The 21,141-nt window shown below is 41.3% G+C and overlaps 1 long non-coding RNA gene across 1 annotated transcript; it reads left to right on the top strand.

The window, feature by feature from the left end:
* The first annotated feature begins 310 nt into the window (after positions 1-310).
* On the top strand, positions 311-21,011 carry LOC108962251 (uncharacterized). Its single transcript, XR_001990764.3, has 5 exons — positions 311-630; positions 16,053-16,134; positions 17,402-17,439; positions 17,520-17,657; positions 18,913-21,011. It is a non-coding gene; the product is annotated as an uncharacterized LOC108962251 (long non-coding RNA).
* Positions 21,012-21,141: the final 130 nt, after the last annotated feature.

The raw sequence follows: 21,141 nt of genomic DNA, 5'->3' as shown, positions 1-21,141 counted from the left end.
AAAAAATAAATGTGTGGGATTTTTGGAAGGGGATGGCACCTCTAATTCAGCTGTATAGAAAAAGCAGTTTCCTGCACATGAACTCTGGATATAGTGCCACATTAGCAAAAGGAAAATAAAAGTTAAATTAAAGTGGTGACATGTAATGTGCCTAGATTTAAGGTCAGAGTTACCATTATGTTCTGGTTCCAGATTCAGTGCAAAGTTCATCTTTAAAAATAGCACTGTTATGACATAAACCAAACAGCAGAGTTGTTTTATAAACCTGTAGAAGATGGTAATCTGTGTTATTCCCAGGTAACCTGTGCCTGTTTGCCCTGCAGATGCTTTTCCATATTGTCCATATCAAAAAGGTCCATCAGGGCTGGCACTGAGCCCCTGGATGATCAGTGTCAAGGGCTCTCTATGGAGCAATGCAAGAGAAAAGGCTGGAAAAGTGAGGAAGCGACAATATGGAACTTTGGAGACATAGCACACACGGTTAACAAGGAGGTAACTTGGAAGTTTTTCCAAGTGTGTACTTAATTTCCACTAAAGACTTTATGCTGCATAAAATTCTGTTATTATCCACCTACTATTATGGAATTCTGTAGAGGTTTGGAATTGTGGAGAGGAGAGAGAACTCCTGTGGTAAGTCATGGTCTCAATCTCTATGCTTTAGATATTGATTATTATTAAAATTATTAGTAATAATTATATCAACAGTACCCTGCAGCAGTTATTCTGGCTGTGCTAAACTGTAAACATGGACCCAGGATAATTCCCTTAGTCTCAAACCTCAGATCCAGTTTATAGAGCAGAATGAGTCAGTGGGAAGGATTCTTCTCTGAGAGAAAGCACAGGGAGGAGCACAGCAGTATTGGATATTTGGATTCATTTCAGTTTTGAAGACAGTAGGCTTTTTGATGAGAGATTTGGAATGTATTTTACCAATCCTCACACAGTTACACAAAAAGAATATTGTATACAATCTTTATATCTCTTTTAACCAGCTGATTTATTGTCTGTTCATAATGTCCTGTTTGTCAAGCAGCTGGATACTTCCAAAAAAACTTGGAGGTTTTTATGGAGACCAGGATTTTCAAGGATGGTACTTCTGAAGTCCAGCATCCTAAAAAATGCAAAGAAAAGGTTTCACCAGCTCACTGCTTTACTTGAAATGCTATTTCCTATTAGAAACCCCACTTCCTATTAGAAATCCCATCCAGTTACAGTCTGTTGTCCCAAAGTCATATGGGGAGGTCACAGGGTTTAATTGGGTTGTCCACACAGGAAGAACGTGGCATATCAGAAACTGCTAATTAGAGAAGTTGGGATTTTCAGAAATGCCAAGGAGATTCAGAAGTGTAAGTGCCAGTCCACGGTTTTCTAAGTATTTCATTTAATTTAAATTCACTGATGTTATAATTACTATATTCACTGAGATGCAGTTGCAGGCACTAATGGTTAAAAAAAAAAAAAGTGTTGTGTTCAAACACTGAATTTTGTTTCCTCTGATGTCAGTGGGAATGGGAATGGATTTAAATTTTGCCATTTCCATTAAGCAAAATCAAAAATCCAATAGGCAATTTCCTGCCATATAAAGATCTGAGAGAACAGATGGAGGAAGAATAATCTAATTGAGATGCATTTTCTTTTTTACTACCTTGCTCTATTTCATTTTTAAGAGCATACCTAAAATGTCTTCTTCCACAAAGAGAGCTTGTTCATTAAGTCTTAGAATAAATGACAAGCAAAAAGCTTTTTTACAAATCCAGAATGCTTGTGGTGATAGGAGACATTTTTAATAACCGATTAACACCGTGAAAACTCAAACAAAAAGGATGAAGCACTCTGTTGAAGACAGCCCAGTGGAGCTTTCACCAGCAGCAGGCTCTTCTGACTCATTCTTTCTATTGCAATTGAAAATGCAATTGCTGCAGAGGAATGAAGGACCTCATTCATTTCTAGGGGACAGGGAAAAGGAAAGACCAGAGGCCAAGTTTTCCTCCCATGGCTCAATTACAGAAGGGGTTACTCCTCTCTCTTGTTCTGTCATCCAAATCTCTGATAGAGATGTGTGTTAAAATCTCCAGTCATTGATTTTGTTGATGATGGATTGACTTAGTGTTACAGATACATTTTCAGAAGGTATTGAGTTAAAACAACTAAGTTTAACACTTAAAATTAAATGGAGCTTTGGAGAGAAGGGAAAGCAATTTATCCATTAGGCTACTTAGATTCCCCAGAAGTCTTTGTAACCCTTCAAAATCCTTCACAAACATTTAGAGCTTTCAGGAGGATTCATTTTATTTTCTCTTAGTATGCTTATTTGGGTTTCTTTTCTTTTCCATGTAAGATGAATCCCACAGAGACAGCATAAAGGGATTATAAAGTGCCCCCCTTCAGAAGTGGCCACCACCATACAGCTGTGGTAGCTGGAAGCTAAATTGAAATGGAGGATGTTATTTCAGAATGAGGACATGATGCAGGAAGTTGGTCTCTTCCTCCAGCTTTAGAGGGGTATTATTCCATCCATTTCAGACATCAGATTTATTTGTTTATGTTGGAAGCATCAGTTTTTCATCCAAACAGCCAAGGAAGAGAAGCAGAGGTTCTCAGAAAATTCTTTATATGACTCAAATTAGGTAATAATTAAACTGTTTAATCAGATGTTCCAAACTGTTTATGGGAGATAGGGATCCTACCTTTCGCACGTGGACCCTTTAGTTTAAGAAGCTCTAGACTGACTTAAAGTTGGGCAATATCCCTCAGGTATGCAGAAAAGGAATGTATGGAGGTGGATAAGGTAAAATTAGCTCTGGAAACACTGCTGGCAGGGAGTCTGAACCCATCTGAGCTGGGCTGAAAACTCGTTGTGTCTTCTGACACACTTGGAGAAGATCCTGCACATTGGCTGGAGAATCTGTAGTCAGAGATGCTGCATTTTCCTGGCTGCCCAGAAGTTTTAAGTTGATGATCTTATGTGTCTAATTTCCTACTCCATGCTGAAAAACTGCACGACTCTAAGAACTTCAAGCTCTGGTCATGAGTGTGACTCACATTCACAGAAACATAAAGGGTAGGGTAGTACATGTAAATGCAATTTGGAAATAAAGACACAAGGACTAGCTAAAGAGAGGTGAAACAGCCTCAGCTGCCTGACAGTCCATTCATAACCTCTATCTAGAAAATTAGAAGAGTATTTTGGGACAGTCCTCAGCCAGCAGAGTCCTCCTAGAGGGAATAATTTCTCCACTATAATTTAGATAAAACTCTTGGGCCCTTACCTACCCTAGAACTAGGAGCTAAAATAATAACTCACCTTCCACCCACCCACTGTGCCTATTCAAAATGATGAGCCAAAAACTGTGAACTAGGTTACACAGCCACAGAATAAGGCACAGACATCTCAGATGTTACTGAAGTAGGTGCAATGACAAAAAAAATTAGATAATTTAAGTAGAGAACAGACACTGAATAGCACTAGATGAGAAGACTCTTAATAATCTGATGATATTAATTTATGGATTATCTAATGATATTAACAGATATCACTCCATAACTATGGAGACATTGGTAAACTGCTTCTGGAGAACAAATTGTCCTTGGTTTGTGTGTGGGTGTGCAGTAAAGGAGAGAGATTCAGAGGAGCCCCAGAATGTCCCAAAAGATCCCCTAAAGCCTGTATTTCTCAAAAGTTCTATAAGAACTTTCACAAAACATTGATTATTATGTTCTCCTACACAAGAGTAGACTCAAGGACAGTGGTCAAGTCTTCACTTTTCTGAGCCTGCTCCTCAAAAGGCATAACTGTATGATGGAAAATCACCAGATTTGGCCTTTTGCAGAGTGAAGAAATCACAGAAAAATCCCCATTTTGTTGCCACCAGATAAAGGGTGAATAAAGCAAACTCTCCAGTCGAATAGCAGATACCATGCAGTCACCTTTTAATATACAAAGAAGCACCAACAGATTGTTGGAGCTTAGTAAATATAATTTCTGGTTTTAGCTTGTTGAATGCTTGGCTTGGCCACAAAGAAGTTTTTACAAGAACCTCCAGACAGCACTTGGCATAAGACTATTTTCAAATGTTGACCATTTTCCTGATACCATGAGAGGGCACCACGGTGTGACACAGCGTTAAGCATTGCTATGGAGCGATTTCCCTAAAAATTCCTGGGTTTCAGGCGTGCTGTGCCGAGCCCGCCGAGCCAGCAGGTGTGGCTGTGGAGCCTCCGAAAGGCGGGGATCGCTTCCATCAGCTCCGGGCTGTGGAGCCTCCGAAAGGCGGGGATCGCTTCCATCAGCCCCGGGCTGTGGAGCCTCCGAAAGGCGGGGATCGCTTCCATCAGCCCCGGGCTGTGGAGCCCCTGTAACCCGGGAATCGCTTCCATCACCCGGCTGTGGAGCTCTGAAAGGCGGAACGCTTTCCCATCAGCCCCCGGGCTGTGGACCCTTTAAACACGGGGATCGCTTCCATGCAGTCCCGTCTGTGGAGGCCCTGTAAACGGGGGGATCGCTTCCATCAGCCCCGGGCTGTGGAGCCCCTGTAACGCGGGGATCGCTTCCATCAGCCCCGGGCTGTGGAGCCCTGTAACGGGATCGCTTCCATCAGCCCCTCTTGAGCCACCACAGCGGGATCGCTTCCATCAGCGCCTTGTGTACCCTCCGAAAGCGGGAAATCGCTTCCATCAGCCCCGGGCTGTGGAGCCTCTGTAACGCGGGGATCGCTTCCATCAGCCCCGGGCTGTGGAGCCCCTGTAACGCGGGGATCGCTTCCATCAGCCCCGGGCTGTGGAGCCCCTGTAACGGGGGGATCGCTTCCATCAGCCCCGGGCTGTGGAGCCCCTGTAACGGGGGATCGCTTCCATCACAGCCCCGGGCTGTGGAGCCCCTGTAACCCGGGGATCGCTTCCATCACAGCCCCGGGCTGTGGAGCCCCTGTAACCCGGGGATCGCTTCCATCACAGCCCCGGGCTGTGGAGCCCCTGTAACGGGGGGATCGCTTCCATCAGCCTCGGGCTGTGGAGCCCCTGTAAAACGGGGATCGCTTCCATCAGCCCCGGGCTGTGGAGCCCCTGTAACGGGGGGATCGCTTCCATCAGCCTCGGGCTGTGGAGCCCCTGTAACGGGGGGATCGCTTCCATCAGCCCCGGGCTGTGGAGCCCCTGTAACGCGGGGATCGCTTCCATCACAGCCCCGGGCTGTGGACCCCCTGTAACGGGGGGATCGCTTCCATCAGCCTCGGGCTGTGGAGCCCCTGTAACGGGGGGTACAGGGGATCGCTTCCATCAGCCGGGGCTGCGGAGCGGGCCAGCGCTCGCTCCCTTCCAGCGAGGACACCCAACAAGTGCCTTCCCCTCGGGAAATCCCAGGGGAGCTGTAAACACGAGTGTGTTTGTCTCTTACAGACATAGCATCGGGATTTTTGCTGCAAAGGAAAAGTTTTGGTTGTGTCCTTTGCTAACCAGCTCCCTTTCTAATGCGCACAATTGCCGTTATCCTTGCAATTACTCACAAGGGATTTGATGCTCTGAGTTGTTTAATAAAAAATTGACTTTAGATGCTGGCATATGGTTTAAGAGAAAATGTTATTTCATGTAATTTTAAAAATCACCATTTGCTATCAGATTCTTACCAGCCCTGAAAGCCAACTTCTCACAAGAAACAAAATCAAATTCCCCTTCAAAGCACAGAGTAACAGCAGAGATGCAGAGCTGCTGAAAGATGAGAAATGCTGATTTTAATGCCTGTCATAATGGTGCAGGATTTGAGAAGGCGAGAACTGCTCTTCTTAAAATATTTATTGCTGCATAAAATTGTTATTGTAATTACAACCTACTGGTGATTTTAAACAACAACATGAGAAACATCTTCACTTTTTAAAGGACTTTGCAGGTCCTTTATGATATATGATATGATATATCCTATATATGATATGAGATATCCTTTAGGGGGCTGTGCATTTTTATGGAATATTTCTCTTGTGGACGATCCTCTGCTGTTTTATTCCAGATATGTTGAGAAAATGCTGTACTGAGTGTTCTAGCTGATGTTTTGTCATAGTTTCCAAAAATAAAAGAAAGTAAATGAAGGTTGTATGAAAGCAGTTGAGATTGTGGAGTCAGCAGTTGCTGAGCTGACTTAACTTGGAATAACAGCCACTAAAAAAAACCAGCAAAACTTGGCTCATAGAAATTTCCTGAACTGGAACAGTCAACAGGATTATTTTTAGTTCAGGTTTTAATGTTTTATTATTTAAAGGGAAAACAGTTGCCAGATGAAAAACATTCAGTATAGTTTGAACAAAAGGTATTTTCTTACATGCTAATCTTTAAACAACAAATTTTTACAGGGTATGATTTCTCAACTACCTCTCTTTCTGAAGTGTTCCAGTCCCAGCATCATTAATAAAAATAAAGCTAATGTGAAAAAGTGAGGCAGGACATTTTAGCCAGAAACTGGTTTTGGTGTAGTTTTATAGTGAGGTGAGGACATGTTTGAATTAGGGGTCCAGCATTGCCCAGGAAGCCTCTTCAGTACTAAGTCCTGATTATGAGCTGTGGTTTGGTGAGCAGGGTGACAGACATGAGTAATCAAAAATATTTATTTAATATCTTTTGTTGTTAAATAGCTGATATTTAAATATGAACAGTGAAATTACCTATTTAGACCCTGTAGTCTAATTCTGTATCTGTTTATTCTGTATAATTAGGGAGCAGATTTAGCTTTGCCTGTAGCCTTTTATCCCAACAACTAAACACATTTCATTTGCAAGTATTCTGAAACTGTATTTCAAATTTATTTCTAAACAAATACTTGGTACAGCTTGATCAATGTTTCTCTTGGCAGCAGCTCTGCCTGCAGTCACGTTGTTCCTCCCCAGTCCCACATCTTTCCCTGGGCTGTGCTGGAGTAATTCATGTGGGGTCGTGTGGTGAACCCGGTCAAGGACCTGATCTGGATTAAAATAACCTGACCAAAGATGGGTATTTTGAGCTGGGATCCTTTTCCTGCAAGAAATCTCATGGAGATGCTGTGGCACCACTGAGACTGTGGCCTGGGGAGGGACACAGTGAAAAGGGAGGCAGCTTCACCCAGGACATGGAACCACAGCTTTGGCTTTTCAAACTGAAACACCAACAGTGACTTTGGCCCATTCAGTGTCTAAAGAAAAAAAAAAAAGAAAACAAAAAGTAATTGCATAGCTATGATACTGCAGTCTTGTTTTAATTGTGTTTCTCCAATATCCATGCCTAAAATAAGTGAGTGCACCATGAATTAACGGCATGCTACAGGGATCAGTACACACAGAAAACACATGAGTAATTGGCACAATAATGTAAGAGTAGGCAAAGCATGCAAACATGCATTTCTGGGAGGAAGATCTACTTGGAAAACATAAATTGCAAACAAACAAAAAAGCTAACAGAAAATCAGTAAGTATTTCATAGTTATCTTCATGTTTTCTGTTACCAGCCCTGAGTCACATGGTGGACCTGGAGCAAGAGGAGCAGTTACACATTAACAGCCCAGTCACAGCATGATCCAAGATTGTAACCGAGCATAGCCTACCTGCAGAGGCAGTAAAAGAAACTGGAACTAGGAAAATACTGACTGGAGATGTGTTAAACTGCTGTTCCACATGTTTAACTGAAACTGGAAGGAGTTTGGTTGTACTGGAAATGTGTTATTGAGACTCTGTGTGTTGTAGGGGCTCTCTGGTCCACCCTGTGTTTTTGAGGGAAAGCAGTTTCTGTTTGACCATGATGTTATCTGGTATTACAAGGTGTCTGTAAAATATTTAAAGAATCTTGCTGAGCAGCAAAGCTCATGCAATAAGGAAACTGGAAGAGTTAATGAGTTTTGAAGTCTAGAAGTCTTTGTTTATCACAGGAATTAGGACGCAAATTCCATTTCCTCTTGCTATCAATTTTCCTATTTATTGTCACATATTTAAAGTTTTTCATTAGCTTTCCCCTGTTGCATTTTCCAAGTGGTCACTGATATTGCTTGGAAAAAAAAGTACAAGCAACCTAAGCTGGATAGTAGGACATAGTAAAAAGCCATGAAAAGTCTGGAATGTTAAAAAAAAATAAGGTTAAAAACTAAAGAGCCCTGTTGTTATGTATAAGTTTAAAACAAATACTTATTTTATTTTGTGACTTTAAAACACAATAACTACTTAAATTCAGCCGTTACAATGTAAAATTTTGAAATATTAACAGTTTTGCAGGTGTCATGGCAATTAAAAGTCAGACCATGAAAATTAGGACAATTTTGGTGCATCTTAATTTCTTCCTCTTTCTTCTTGCATTGTTGATTAAACATCAGCACTAGGATAGTGCTGCCCTTTCCTCTTTGCTCCCTGGCTTGTGATTTGCTTCCAGCTGTTACTATTTGTGAAGTGTATATCCTGCACGTGGCTTGAATTTACCAACAGCAGGCTGGTACAGCCCCATGGCCTGTGCTCAGATACTGGGAGAATTAGAGGAGATTACATCCAGATTTAGATACTAGGCTATTTTTAAATGCTCTTTCTCTCCTAATGCATCTTCCTGCATAATCCTATCTAAAAATTAATTTTGAGGACCTGGGGTAAGTAGGGAACTGGGGGCTTAATGTCACCAAATCCAGAAAAAGCTTCCATGGGATTGGGGTTAGAGTTAGAAAAAGATTTCATTCACAGGATCTCAGCTCAGAAAAAGGAAGAACATACCTTAAAGATCCCAGAAAGAAAAACAGTTTCTATGAGACTGAAAAAAAGATATGAAAGGGAAGCTGAGCTAGCAAATCCTCCAAAAATAAATAATAACATCTTTTCCATTTTAAATGACCAGCTGGATCTGATGCCAGCCTGACTGTCTGGATCATGTTGCTTCCTTGTTGTGCTGTTGGCTGAGATGGTTTGGGGTAAATTATCTCATTGCTGAACACTGATTCCTCACCTCTGAGGTGGTATTGACTTTACAAAGCCCATTGAGAACTACTGATGGAAAATGCTATTCTAGAGTTGGCAATAAAATATGATGCTTTTCATACAAAATACCAGTATCTGAATTATTTTAGAAATGTGCTCATTGTGTTCAGATATAAGTAATTATCAGGTTTTAGAAGGGTGGTGAGAAAAGACCAGATAATCAGCTAATCTCTGCTGTTAAACGCTTTGGCCCTGGGAAATTAGAAATACTTTCCTGTACACTGTATGCCTCCCAGCACTCTGCAGAGTTAGCAAATAGGACACCATGGAAAGAGGAAATCCTAACACAAGCAGGAACCTCTTTGCTGGAAGAAAACTGAGGGGGGAAAGGGAATTTTGTGAGTAAAGTGGAAATAATTACCTATGCAGAAATATTTGCTGCATTCAGTGATTCTGTGAGGGCACATCCAGATCAGAGTCACTGAGGGCTGTGCAAGAGCCTTTAGCACAGTCACACCCCCATGCAGCTCTGGCAGCTCTGCTCTTTGCCACAAGTTCCTATTTGGGTTTAATTATTTTCTGCAAAGGAGCTCATAATACAATTATTAAGTATTTTATTGTGTATAGGGGTAAATGTTTAAGAAAAACATCACAGTTGCTTGACTGCAAAAATGTATTTTCCAAGTGAAAAACCTGATTTTCTTTGAATGTGTCAGGCAAAGAGCACCTTATCTTATCTGCACCAAGCATTATTTTGGAGGTTTTCTAACATTTCCTTTCTAGTTGGTTTGGGGTGTTACAGAGAGATCCAACAGGGAAAAAGCTGTAACAGCTGTTGGGAAGAAAATAGTTATTTTCCTTGTGTAAGTTTTTTGGACTCATTGGTTAATTCTGTCCTTTGTTCTGTTGCACAGGGAGCTTATGCAGCCTGTGATGAGACAAAATTACATCAGATATACAAACACCCTCTCAAAATTCAGAACTCGTGTCTCCCCTGGAGTCCCTTGAATACAGCTGCTAATTATCTCATGGAATGTGTTCTGCTGCAGTTTGAAGAGCACCAAAGTGAGGCCAAAGGAGAGACTGCTCACTAAAACCATGGGTTTGCTTAAATGGTGTGAATATTTCTCCAAACCAGAAGTCCTTTTCAAGCGGAGGAAGGATGAGGTTATAGTAAAAGTAGGGAAGTGAGAATGAGCCAGAGCAAGAACCATTCCTCAAGTGAGAGCTACAGAAGTATAGGGAAGACAAAGGAAAGCAGGGAAAAGGGAAAGACACATCTCATCCAGTGGTAGGTGAAGATTTGAGCACCACGTATCAGGTTCCCTGGAAAAGCCTGCTGCCATTTAAAGCAATTCTCTGCTTTGTTCTGAGGGAGGTGAGGTGTGTTCTGTTCTGAAACCATTAACCATCCTGTTTTTCATTTCCTTGCACCAGGCAGAGAAGCTTCAGTACATTCAGTGGTTGAACACAGAAAATTTGAAAACCTGAGATCTTGGTGACAGATAAAATGCACAGTTAATAAACATATTATTCTTTCAAGGCCTAGGGGCAAATGCAGCATTACTGAAGATGGAAACAATTTGGTTGATATCACTGGAGCTGAGCACACTTATGCCAGCATGAAACATAAATGCTCATATAATCCCTTGTGACCTCTCAATTATTCCCACGCAGCCCAACAGTGATTTCACAGATCACACTGCTGGGAAATGTAATTTAAACTTTCTGTGCTATGTGTGCTCATCTCTTTAACTTCCTTACTCAGTAGTCACCCAGGCAAGTTAATCTGTAGGATATTTTAGTTGGAGTTAAGGGTTGCAGCAGAGACACTTGAGCTCATTGTGAGCCTTTGTGTTCTTTCCAGTACTATTTTCCCTGATGATTTCATCCCTATCCTAGTGACTGATTATCAGAGGAGTAGCCTTTGTAAGCAGGAGACAATGTATTGATTGCTAGCCATGGTGAGCTGTGTGGGAGACGGCTATTATGTATCTACAGCTGGAGCTTGCTGAGTAAAGAATCACTAGTGCAAGACATTTGCTGTAGCTTTCCATAGATAAAAAGCATTTCAGGAATAAAATAGAAACTTCTCAAAGTGCAGCTAACGCAAGTTTCACTCAAACATTTACAGTATAAGTATAAATATTTTATGAGATTTAGAGAAATCTAGCAGTGTCCACTGCTGCATATAAAACTCATTCATCTACTTTTGGATTTTCTTTTTCTGTCTTAATTGTAGAAACCCCCTCCTATTTCAACATTTCAAACCCCCTCCTATTTCAACAGAAATAAGGAAGTTTGTTCTCTGAACTTTCAAAATTGTTTGTTATCTCCTGGGTAGCATCTTGATTCCTGGAACTGGCAAGATATTCACTGTTTTTTACCAGTATCAATGTTTGGTTTGGATTGTCTGCCTTAAATCTGCTTCTGAAATCTTGCCAAACCCAGCCCCACTTGCTACACCATTCTTAATATTAGACCAGCTGGCTTGTGCTTCTTGGTATATACTCTTTTTAAAAACTCATTTTTAAACTTACTCAGACAGATTATATTGTCCTCCTTTGTTGCCACATAAAATGCACAGGTGAACAGCCAAAAAAAGGTTCAATGTAGGGTGGCCTGTGAAATGTACTGGCATGAAGGAACACCCTTTTGTAGCTGGGTTGGTCATATGATTGGTATTTGGCAGAGAGTCATAGCATGACTCAGTGAAATCTTTTCAACAGTGAAGCTGCTCATATAGTAAACATTCCCAAGCACTAGACTGTAGAGTCAAGTAAAATCCCATTATATTAAATTATAACATGGAGACATTCTCTACATTAAATTAATGGATGCAGCTTTTCAAGTTCTCTCCATCTGTTCTACCCTTTAATTACAAAACCAAAAAAGCACAATTCACAATCCCATGATAAAAAAGGAAAGTAGAAGGGATTTGGATGCACAGGGACTACCAGCATCTGCTACATGCACAGCCTCACTTCAGAATAAGCTGTACTTTGCTAGTAGCACCCCTTCTTTAAAAATATGCATTAGTAGTTTCAGATGGATACATTCAGTCACTCCCTCATCCCGAAATCTTACTGTCCAGTGCTGTGGTTCTGACATCTCACACAGAGCTACTTTTCTGATTAAGTGAAATTACCTTTGTATCTGCAAGGCATTGAAGACTGCATAATCTCCCAGGATAAGTGAAAAGCCATGTTACACATACCCTCTGTCAGTATTTTTTTTAGAGAGTCTACCCTCTCAACAAGGAATGTTTATATATACTACTTCTGGATTATATGTATAAAGCATTAACATTAAAATAGATTAACAAAATTCAAGTATTTGCATTCAGTAACACTGCCCAGAAGCTTTTTCAAAGATGTAATAATGAATTTGTTTTCCTAATATGACTTTTCTCTTTAAGATACATAATACTTTGAAGAGAGAGTATTTCAGTTTAGAAAATCTGCTCATGTAACTAGCAAAATTAATAGTAGGTGTAACACTTCACAGAAGAGAAAGTGGGAGTTGAATTGGCCTTGAAGATCTTTAAACAGATACAAGAGATATCCTCTCCTGTCTCCTGATCTGTTCACCAGCTCATGGTGCCTCCTGCTATACTGGTTTCATAGTACAGAGTGAGAACAGGAGTTATTTTCTTTAACACAGAAGTGCAATAAATAGTCCCATAAAACCAGAAGAACTTGTTTTAGAAGAAGTCAGCCCTATCTCAAGGCTACTGTAATGCACACACCTTTATTCTGGAAATTCTTTCGCTTGGTATATTAATTACATATGAGTTTCTTGGTAGATTTTGGTACATTTCCTGACTGCCTTCAGTTGGACACTGTCAAAAATAGAGCTGTAGGAGCTATGCCAGTGAAGATTTTCTGCTATAATAGATAAGACTTGTTAAAGGAAGTATAACTATAATCAGGACAGAGAGGGGCATTTATGAAAAGTTACATTGAGAGACTTTTTATAGGGACAGCTCCATTGCAAGAATGGTCAATTTAACTGCTGTGCTGTTGAGAATAAGTTGTACTGCATCTGATGTCTGAAAGGTGATGTTTCTGGAATAAATGTTCTGAGGAGGTTCAGATGGATTTTTTAAAGATTATTTTTGATAGTAAATTTGAATCAGAATTAAACTTGCTGGGTAGTGCCCCACAGCATGAGCCCAGTGATTCTGTGCTGGGGAACCTCCCTTGTGAAGCTGGAAACTCCCCCTCATTCTGCACAGCTGAGATCAATCACTGCTGTGACAGGCCCTGACTGCCTCTCACTCATTCAGTCCTGATACAGATGCATTCACTGTTGAACTGAAAAGTTATAATTGCTGAAGTTAATGACAGTTTCCTAAAACCAATTCTTCTCTCTAATAATACATCTGATAACATTATTTAACTATGGAGCAGTGAAAAAAACAGTCATAACTTCATTAATCAGTTTGTAATCTGAGGAGGAAGACCACAGTGGTTAAGTGTGCAAATTAACATTATACAGGTGCAAGATATGGACACCTGAGAGTAAATCTCTGTGTGTCCCAGCAGCAGGGTTAGTACTGGTTCCTGCCTTTGAGCACAGTGAGACTGAGCTCTGCATGCCCTCAGTGCCAGGGAGGGAGTCATGGTTAGTCAGCTCAAGCCAAGTGGGCACTTGGGCAGCCCAGTGCAAACCCAGCTTTTTACCTGCAAACTTTTAGGATTGGTTGTTTTGGGCATCCAAGAGCCAGGTGTGAGTACACCTGAATGACCAACCTGCAGTGCAATATGTGGCAATGGGGCTAATAGGGAATGTTCCTTTGCCAGTGAAAGCTCAGCAGTGGTAACTGGTGATATAATACATCACTAAGGATGCCAGGTGCTCCCTTAGTAAGTTCCCAGTGCCAGCTGAAATGCCAAGAATTTTGGCACTACCATTTACCAGTGAGATTAATGTGTCATTCTTCATGGCCATTTCTCATTCTTTTGCCAAACCTGAGATTTTTATTAGTCAAATTTATAACAGTATCTTTTTTTATTTTCCATTATATTTATCTTATGCAGAACTCCAGGAAGAAAAAACAGTTTAAAATTATATTTTCAGAGCTTATGAGGTATTGGATCATTTGGCTGATTCAATTCAGTGAGGCTGAAAAGGGGGAAGAAAGAAAGTTATGTACAGGAAAAGGAATAGAGGAGAAGAACAGTAATCAGGAAGAATAAATGTTAGCTTTGATGTGAAAAGGATGTTGATCAAGGAGGGAGGTCACAGCATATAATGAAATAGAAGATGAAAAAATAAAATTTATATTTCAAATAGAATCAATCAGGTTTTGTTATTGTGATCACATGGAGAGCAGGGAGGGGAGCTTGTTACAGACGAAGGGAGATATCTAATATTCTCAGGATTGATCACTACCTCTTCCCAACATTTTTCATCCTTCCCAGTCACATATGTTTGATGGATGTAGGGGGATACAGGATGGGTAAATGAAGGTGGTATAGAAGGTAATCTTATCCCCCAATGAGTTGCAGCTGGACCAATTACTAAAGAGTAGAAGCAGGCCTGATCTTACTGTTAAGATCGACAGTAAGATTGACCTGTAGGCAATAAGAACAAGTGGTATAAAAGAGTGGCTTGGTGAGGTCTGGAATCAGATGGCTGCTGTAAGGACCAGGAACAGTCAGTGCTTAGAGGCACTGCCTGTGAGAAATATTGAGAAGGTATGAAGCCCTGGTAATATGAAATCCTTGCACTATAAGGGTGCTAGAACTCGTGCTATCTAAGACACCGTATGGATATGATGCAGAAAGGTGAGGAAAGGTGACACAGCTCATGGCTGGAAGGATAAATGGTCTTAGCTACTAAAAATGGAAACAGTGCTGTGTAAATGAACACAGAGTTACTAATGAGAAAGCTCAGGTTTATCGAGTTGAGGAAGCTCAGGTTTTTCAAGTGCAGCTCTATCCACTTGGAGTTATTCTCTTTCCAAGTAGTTTACTATTATTACATTTTGCATGTTTATATATTTACTATTATTACACACACAAATATTTGGACTGTCATTGAGTTGGAATTACCAGCAGTTTCTGCTTAGGCAATTTACCTAAGGATGCTTGTGACTGACAACACAGGTCTTTGTCATTCCAAAGCACAGGCAGTCTACATATTTGATATTAATTAATATCTTTGTTTTGATTTATATTAAAATGGCCCATCAAAAAAAAAGAAGAGACAGTTCTATCCAGATTCTGTATAACTCAGCTACAGTATTGCAAATAATTTCAGGTTGCTACAGCATATTCTTCCACTCCACACTTAAAATAAACTTTTTGGTGAGAACACTGTTATGTAAGGCTGCAAACGAGATTTGGAACAATAAGAATTATCCAACTTGCCACCTATTTTTAATACCTAAGATGGAAGGCACTGAAATTCTGAATGAGAATATTTAAAGAGCAAAGTACAGCAGTGAACCCACCTATTACAATTAGATCTGATTCAGTATTAGGTTAAAAATAAGGTCAGGCTCTTATTTATAACTAGCTATTACTAATAATCCAATTGTTAACCACAGTGAAGTGAAATCAGGATCTAAGTGTGCCTGTGCAGTGAACTTCTCCTTTGTCCTTTAGCACATACACAAAGAGATTTCAGAAGAAAGTTTCTCTCCCCAGGCTCTCTCTTCAGAGGAAGCATTTAAGCAGCAGCCAGCACTGCTTGGAACTGGGCTTGAGAGCTGATGCTGAGCTGGAGGCCAAGGCAGCTGTTTAGCCAAGCCATCCTTAACAGGTTAGAGTGGACCTGTTTTGTCACACAAGACACCTGTGACATCTCCAAACCCACATGGATATGATATTAACGTGCACTAGCAGTCATGGATACTCCCCAGCTGAGTTTATGCCCCTTCATTGAAAGGCAGAGGCAGTGCTATGAAAGAAACACACAGTCACTGGGCAGTAAAGTGAGGGAGCAATAACTCAAGTTTTCTTGCTGCAATTCTTTTTTGCATCTTTTCTGTAGCTGCAAAAAACTGCTTGACCCAGCTCAAGGTCATTATGACAGTAACTGTAATGTAATATTAACTGATGAATAAATATCAGGGAAGAAGAAAAAAGAAGCGACAGCAATAATACTCAGAGAGTCTCCTTCATTCACCCCAATAAACAGGTACAGAATGGCTCCAACAGTCAGAGGTTGCCAGGCTGAAGTGCAACAATCTCCACTACCAGAAAAGAGGTGCAGAATAAAGGTAAGAATGGCTGAAGGGCACAGTGAACTACTTTGCAAGGGCAAAGTCAAACATTAGAATTGTTATGATAATCCTAAACAAAATGTCACTGGAATTTATAGACATTTAATAGGATAGCAGTCTCATTCTAAGGAAAACTATCCTCATTATGGCCCTGAAGCCTCCCCAGCTACATTAGCCAGCTGCTTTCCTTTGGATTAATTACTACGTTTTGGCATAATTCAGTGGACCAAGATGAGGAGAGAAAACACACCCTGTGAAGTTTTAGCCATAATTTGGATGTTGCATCGTATTTGAGATTTCACAGAAATTAGTTGTTCAGCCCCTTTTTAATATATTGCAGATTAAAAAACACTACGTCTGGTCCTACGTTTTTCATATGCCTAAAGCCAGCCATCTGAAAGGCAGAAGCAGTGGTTTCTCCATTGGGTGTTGGCATAAAAAGCAAAGATATATATCTATCCCATATCTAACACAGGAAACATTATGTAGGAATTGTCCATACAAGGCATGTGGGATGTGCCAAGTTTGTGCCACTTACAAAAAACGCACTTGGGATCACATTATCTCCATGACAACTTCTTGTATGTATTAATAATTTGTTGTGCACTTAAACATAGCTTATGGAAAGGACTGAATAATAGGAGTTTTTCCAAAGAAAGCACTTATAACACAAGCTGTGCTGATCAGAGCATTACACCAGCAATCAGCAAGCCTAAAGCCTCCCAGCATGAGCTTAGCAGGACATTTCACAGATGCTCATGTTATCTGTTTAAAAGGAAGGAATTTAAGGATGGGCCCAAGTATCTATTGAACTGGGGTCTCTACTCTCGATTCTGAATGCTTCTGTCATGTTTGGAAAGTGAGTTAATTTCAGTATCTGTTTCCTCATCGGGCTGAAATAATGTATTTGTCCATCTGGCGATAAAGTGACAGTATTTGTCCTGGCAGAGGTGGTGTTTGTCAAGTATTCTAGAGATTAAAACTGGTAGATGATAGGTAGGAGGAACATGGCCCTGTGCTCAGGTGCACAAGGGTGAACCCACTGCCCCAGTACTCCTACTCAGCCAGGCTGGACACAGAGTTCAGTGCCACACTCACAGGGAGAGAGCAGCACATAAATTATTTGCAAAAATATTAAGCCCCTAACATTGAGGAATCAGCACTCTATTCCTAGCTTTTAAAAGACTCTTGACTATGAAATATCTGTAACCATAGTGATTTGAAAATGTGATTTTCATGGTTACTCTGTAATTTCTTCTTTCAGTAAGACACTGCAGTTTCTGCTTTATCTACAACATGAGGGTGAGTGATGTACTAGCAGATTTCAGTAACATGTTTTGTGGTATATAATGTGATTAATAACGAGATTCTATCTTTTGCAGAAGCCATTCCATTGAAGTGAGTGGGCCACTGTTGATAGTGGTTGATGTCACTGATTTTGTCACGTACTATCTGGACTCTGAAATTAGTCAAATACACAGAAATAGTATTTGTTTGTGATGATGTAACAAATATCTGATGTAAGTGTTCTGTTTTTCTTTCGGTCTTTTGCAATGGTTCTACTTAAGATAACAGGCTTATCTGATTTAATGGGACTATTAAGACACAAAACATATATTTTATCCAGTAGTGGCCAGTATCTGAATATGTAAGAGACTACATGATGTGTACTTCTGAATATATTTGTTCAGAAGTCCCTTTCTTCATAGGGGCAGTTGACTTCCACACTAATGTACCAGTGTTTATATTCTTTGCTTGCAGAAATACATGTATTAACCAAAGTTGGCAGGCCTACATCTAAAGGTGGCAGCTCATTGTTACACTACTGTTTAGCCTTTAAATTGTACAGTATAGTCTTTATATTGTATTGCATAGCCCTTTAATTCTACATTTAGAATTAAAAAACCATAGCAACAGACATTTTGGACATGCATTGATGGATAATTTAGAATCACTAAAAAATTCAGAGAGAGTCAAGTGTGAAGAAACCAATTTACGTGTTCCTTACTCTACAATGCTCAGTTGACAATACGTTGTGTAGTTGGACGGTGTGATAGAAATCTACATAAATCTGCATTTAAACACTGCTGTCTCATAGTACAATGGAAATGTTGGTGTTACTGGTAAGATTATTGCAGTTGCTGACACCCTTGTCCATGAGTTTGAGATTAATTTCAGACTAGTACAGAATTAGTTGGCACTATAGGCTAACCTGAATAACCTACAGCTGGATGTGTGTAAACACAAGTGCAGTCAGCCTGACCAGTTCACCTCTCTCCAGAATGCCACACATGTGACACACTGGTCCCTGACTCAGGTGTCAGCACAGCAGTGTGGCCTTCATTCCCCTGACTCACTGGGGCAGCCTCACCCAGACAGCTCCTTAGCTACAAACCACACACATGCCTGGCAGATATTCACATTCTAAATACCATTTATTACTGCCATCTCACAGGTTACAGTTTAATCTTACTGTTTATCTGAAGCCCTGACAAACACCCAATTTATGCAACACAGCACGTATCCTTTCATTGTTACATTCTCCTTTGAAGGCTCAGATAGATATCTGAGAAAAGCAACTGTGATTCTCTAAACTATTGATTGTCATTCCCAAGTCAGAGAGAGGAAGGAGATCTAATTTCTGATCCACATATAGACAATTCAAAAAAGTATGAGGATAAAATACAGAGCTAATACTTGGAATAGAGATGAAAACCAAAGCTTTCCCCTTCTCTGTGAGTGTACAGTTAAATGAATCCTGAATTTCCTCTGCAGAGTCCTGAATTCTCCTATAGTGACTGGCATGGCTTCAGCTTTCAGCAGTAAGCAGGGAGTGCTGAATCACCGACCCCTTCCCAAGCGGAGTTTGTCTAAAAATGAGCTGTTACTGAGGCTTTTCAAACAAGTGTTCCTTTCTTTACCACTGTGTTCCTGGGAACCAACGGTGGGCTTGGGAACCATCACAAGTGCTCTGAAGACAGCAGTGGTTGTTAATCTGTGAGGTGTCCAGTCCAATCCACACGAGCAGGAAGAAACTCTTAACTTGGCTTGTTTGCCTACAAAACTGCAACTGAAATCCTGCCATGTTTTATCTGGTAGGTGTGAGGAAAGCACAGCTCATGTAGATGGTTTGCAGTGTGATCCTCAAACACGTAACTATGCCAGAAAGTCAACAGTTATTAAAGAAAATGAAGTTTGGCTTGGCAAATTACACAAGAGTTGATGTTATTGTTTCATATCCTTTGCATATATTTGCTCAAGACTATTTTGGGAAGATGTGCTACGGAGTGAATTCTTGAAACCTATCACTTCTCAATGAATGGTACTTTTCTTTCTACAACTTTAAGAACAAAACTAAGGTCATCTGCAGATGGGAACATGTGTAAGAACAGCAAAATTATTTTGGAAGATAAACAAAACCTAAGTCAGGCAATTCAAACCAACTTGTCTAGCAGGAGAGTATGACATCAAGAAACCGAGACTGACCCATGAAAGAAAACATTCCTTACTCCTTGCTCACTATGGAATTCTTAATTTCCTTCAATAGTAGGCAAAGAATTTAACAAGTCAGACTCTGTATTAGGCAAGTGATGACCAAGACAATTAACACAAATTAATGAGGAAAAGTCATTGTGCCTTCTTGAAAATAACAAATCAATATTTTATCAACATTTTGACCCATTTAAGTGAAAAAATATTAAACTGATCATTTCATGCCTTTTGTAAGCTATTTAGGGGAAATCTTCCTCTATAATTTAAGATGCAGATTGCAATAAAATACATAATTCATTAGAAATTGGTTTTGCATATTTCCTACATTCTTTTTTATTGCAACTTATCTGTGTCTTACTGATATATTTTCCCTTAGGTAGCAAGTGTCTGAGTGCAATAACGTAGCTGAGGTCACCACTAGTTTCCTGAAAAAAATACCACCTTCCTTAAAGTTTCCTGAAAGGTCCACCACTAATTTCCTTTACTGAACACTTACACTGCACTTCATGCATTACCTGTCTAAAAAGGTCATAATAAAGTCTGGACTTCCACGAACTCATTCAGTATAAATTGTTTTAAAGAAATCCAGCACAGCCTTTTTAACCTAAGCACTACCTGGTGGTACAATTAAAGTAGTGTTTAATGCCCATGATTTAGAACTGAAAAGCTTTATTTCGAAGTACCCAACACCAGCAAGCAGCCCCCCTTCCCTCTTCTCTGACAGACACAGTAACCGGGCTCGGGACCTCAGCATCACAGAATTGTTCGGGCTGGGTCGGAGCTCTGGAGCTCTCCCAGTGCGACCCATCGGCCAGGGCCGGGGCGCCTGGAGCAGATGACACAGGAACGTGTGCAGGGGGGTTCTGAAAGCCGCCAGAGAGGAAAAGTCCGCGCCCTCCCTGGGCAGCCCGTTCCAGTGCTTTGCTACGCACAACGTAAAGTTCTTTCTCGTATGGAGGTGGAACTTGTGGTTTAGTTTACGGCGAGTGCTCCTCGTCCTGCCGTTGCAAAGACCCGGGCACCCGCCTCGGGGATACCTATATGCATTAATTGCAGGGAAAACCACAAACACGGCGGAGGCGCACAAAGCCCCCGGAAAGAAACATCGTCTCTTGAACCCGCAGCAGGCATTTAGCGGGCGAGGACCCTGCCCAGCTTGTGCCCCGCGAGGAGCCGGGCACAGGAGGGGTCGGCACCGCCATGCCGGCCACCCCTCACGGCAGTGCCCTGGTTCGCGCCTCATGGCTGCGACCGGGCAGGGCTGCGCCGCACCCCTCAAACGGACCCCTCCATGAGGAGAGCGCTAGCCCCCACGGGCCCGGGAGCAGACCCGGGAACGAAAATCAGGACGAAGCACAGGCACCCCAGTCGGGCGAGCGCGCTCACCGCCCTCACCCACCCCCTCCCCTCAGAGCGCACTCGCGGCCCCGCCCGGGCGCCGCGCAAGCGCCCTCGGCTCCCGCGGCGTCCCCCTCCCCGCGGTGGGGCCGGGGCAGTGACGTCAGCAGCGGC

Source organism: Serinus canaria, chromosome 13, assembly GCF_022539315.1.
Source record: "Serinus canaria isolate serCan28SL12 chromosome 13, serCan2020, whole genome shotgun sequence".
NCBI classification, from domain to species: domain Eukaryota; kingdom Metazoa; phylum Chordata; class Aves; order Passeriformes; family Fringillidae; genus Serinus; species Serinus canaria.
This window is presented reverse-complemented; position numbering and strand designations above follow the sequence as displayed.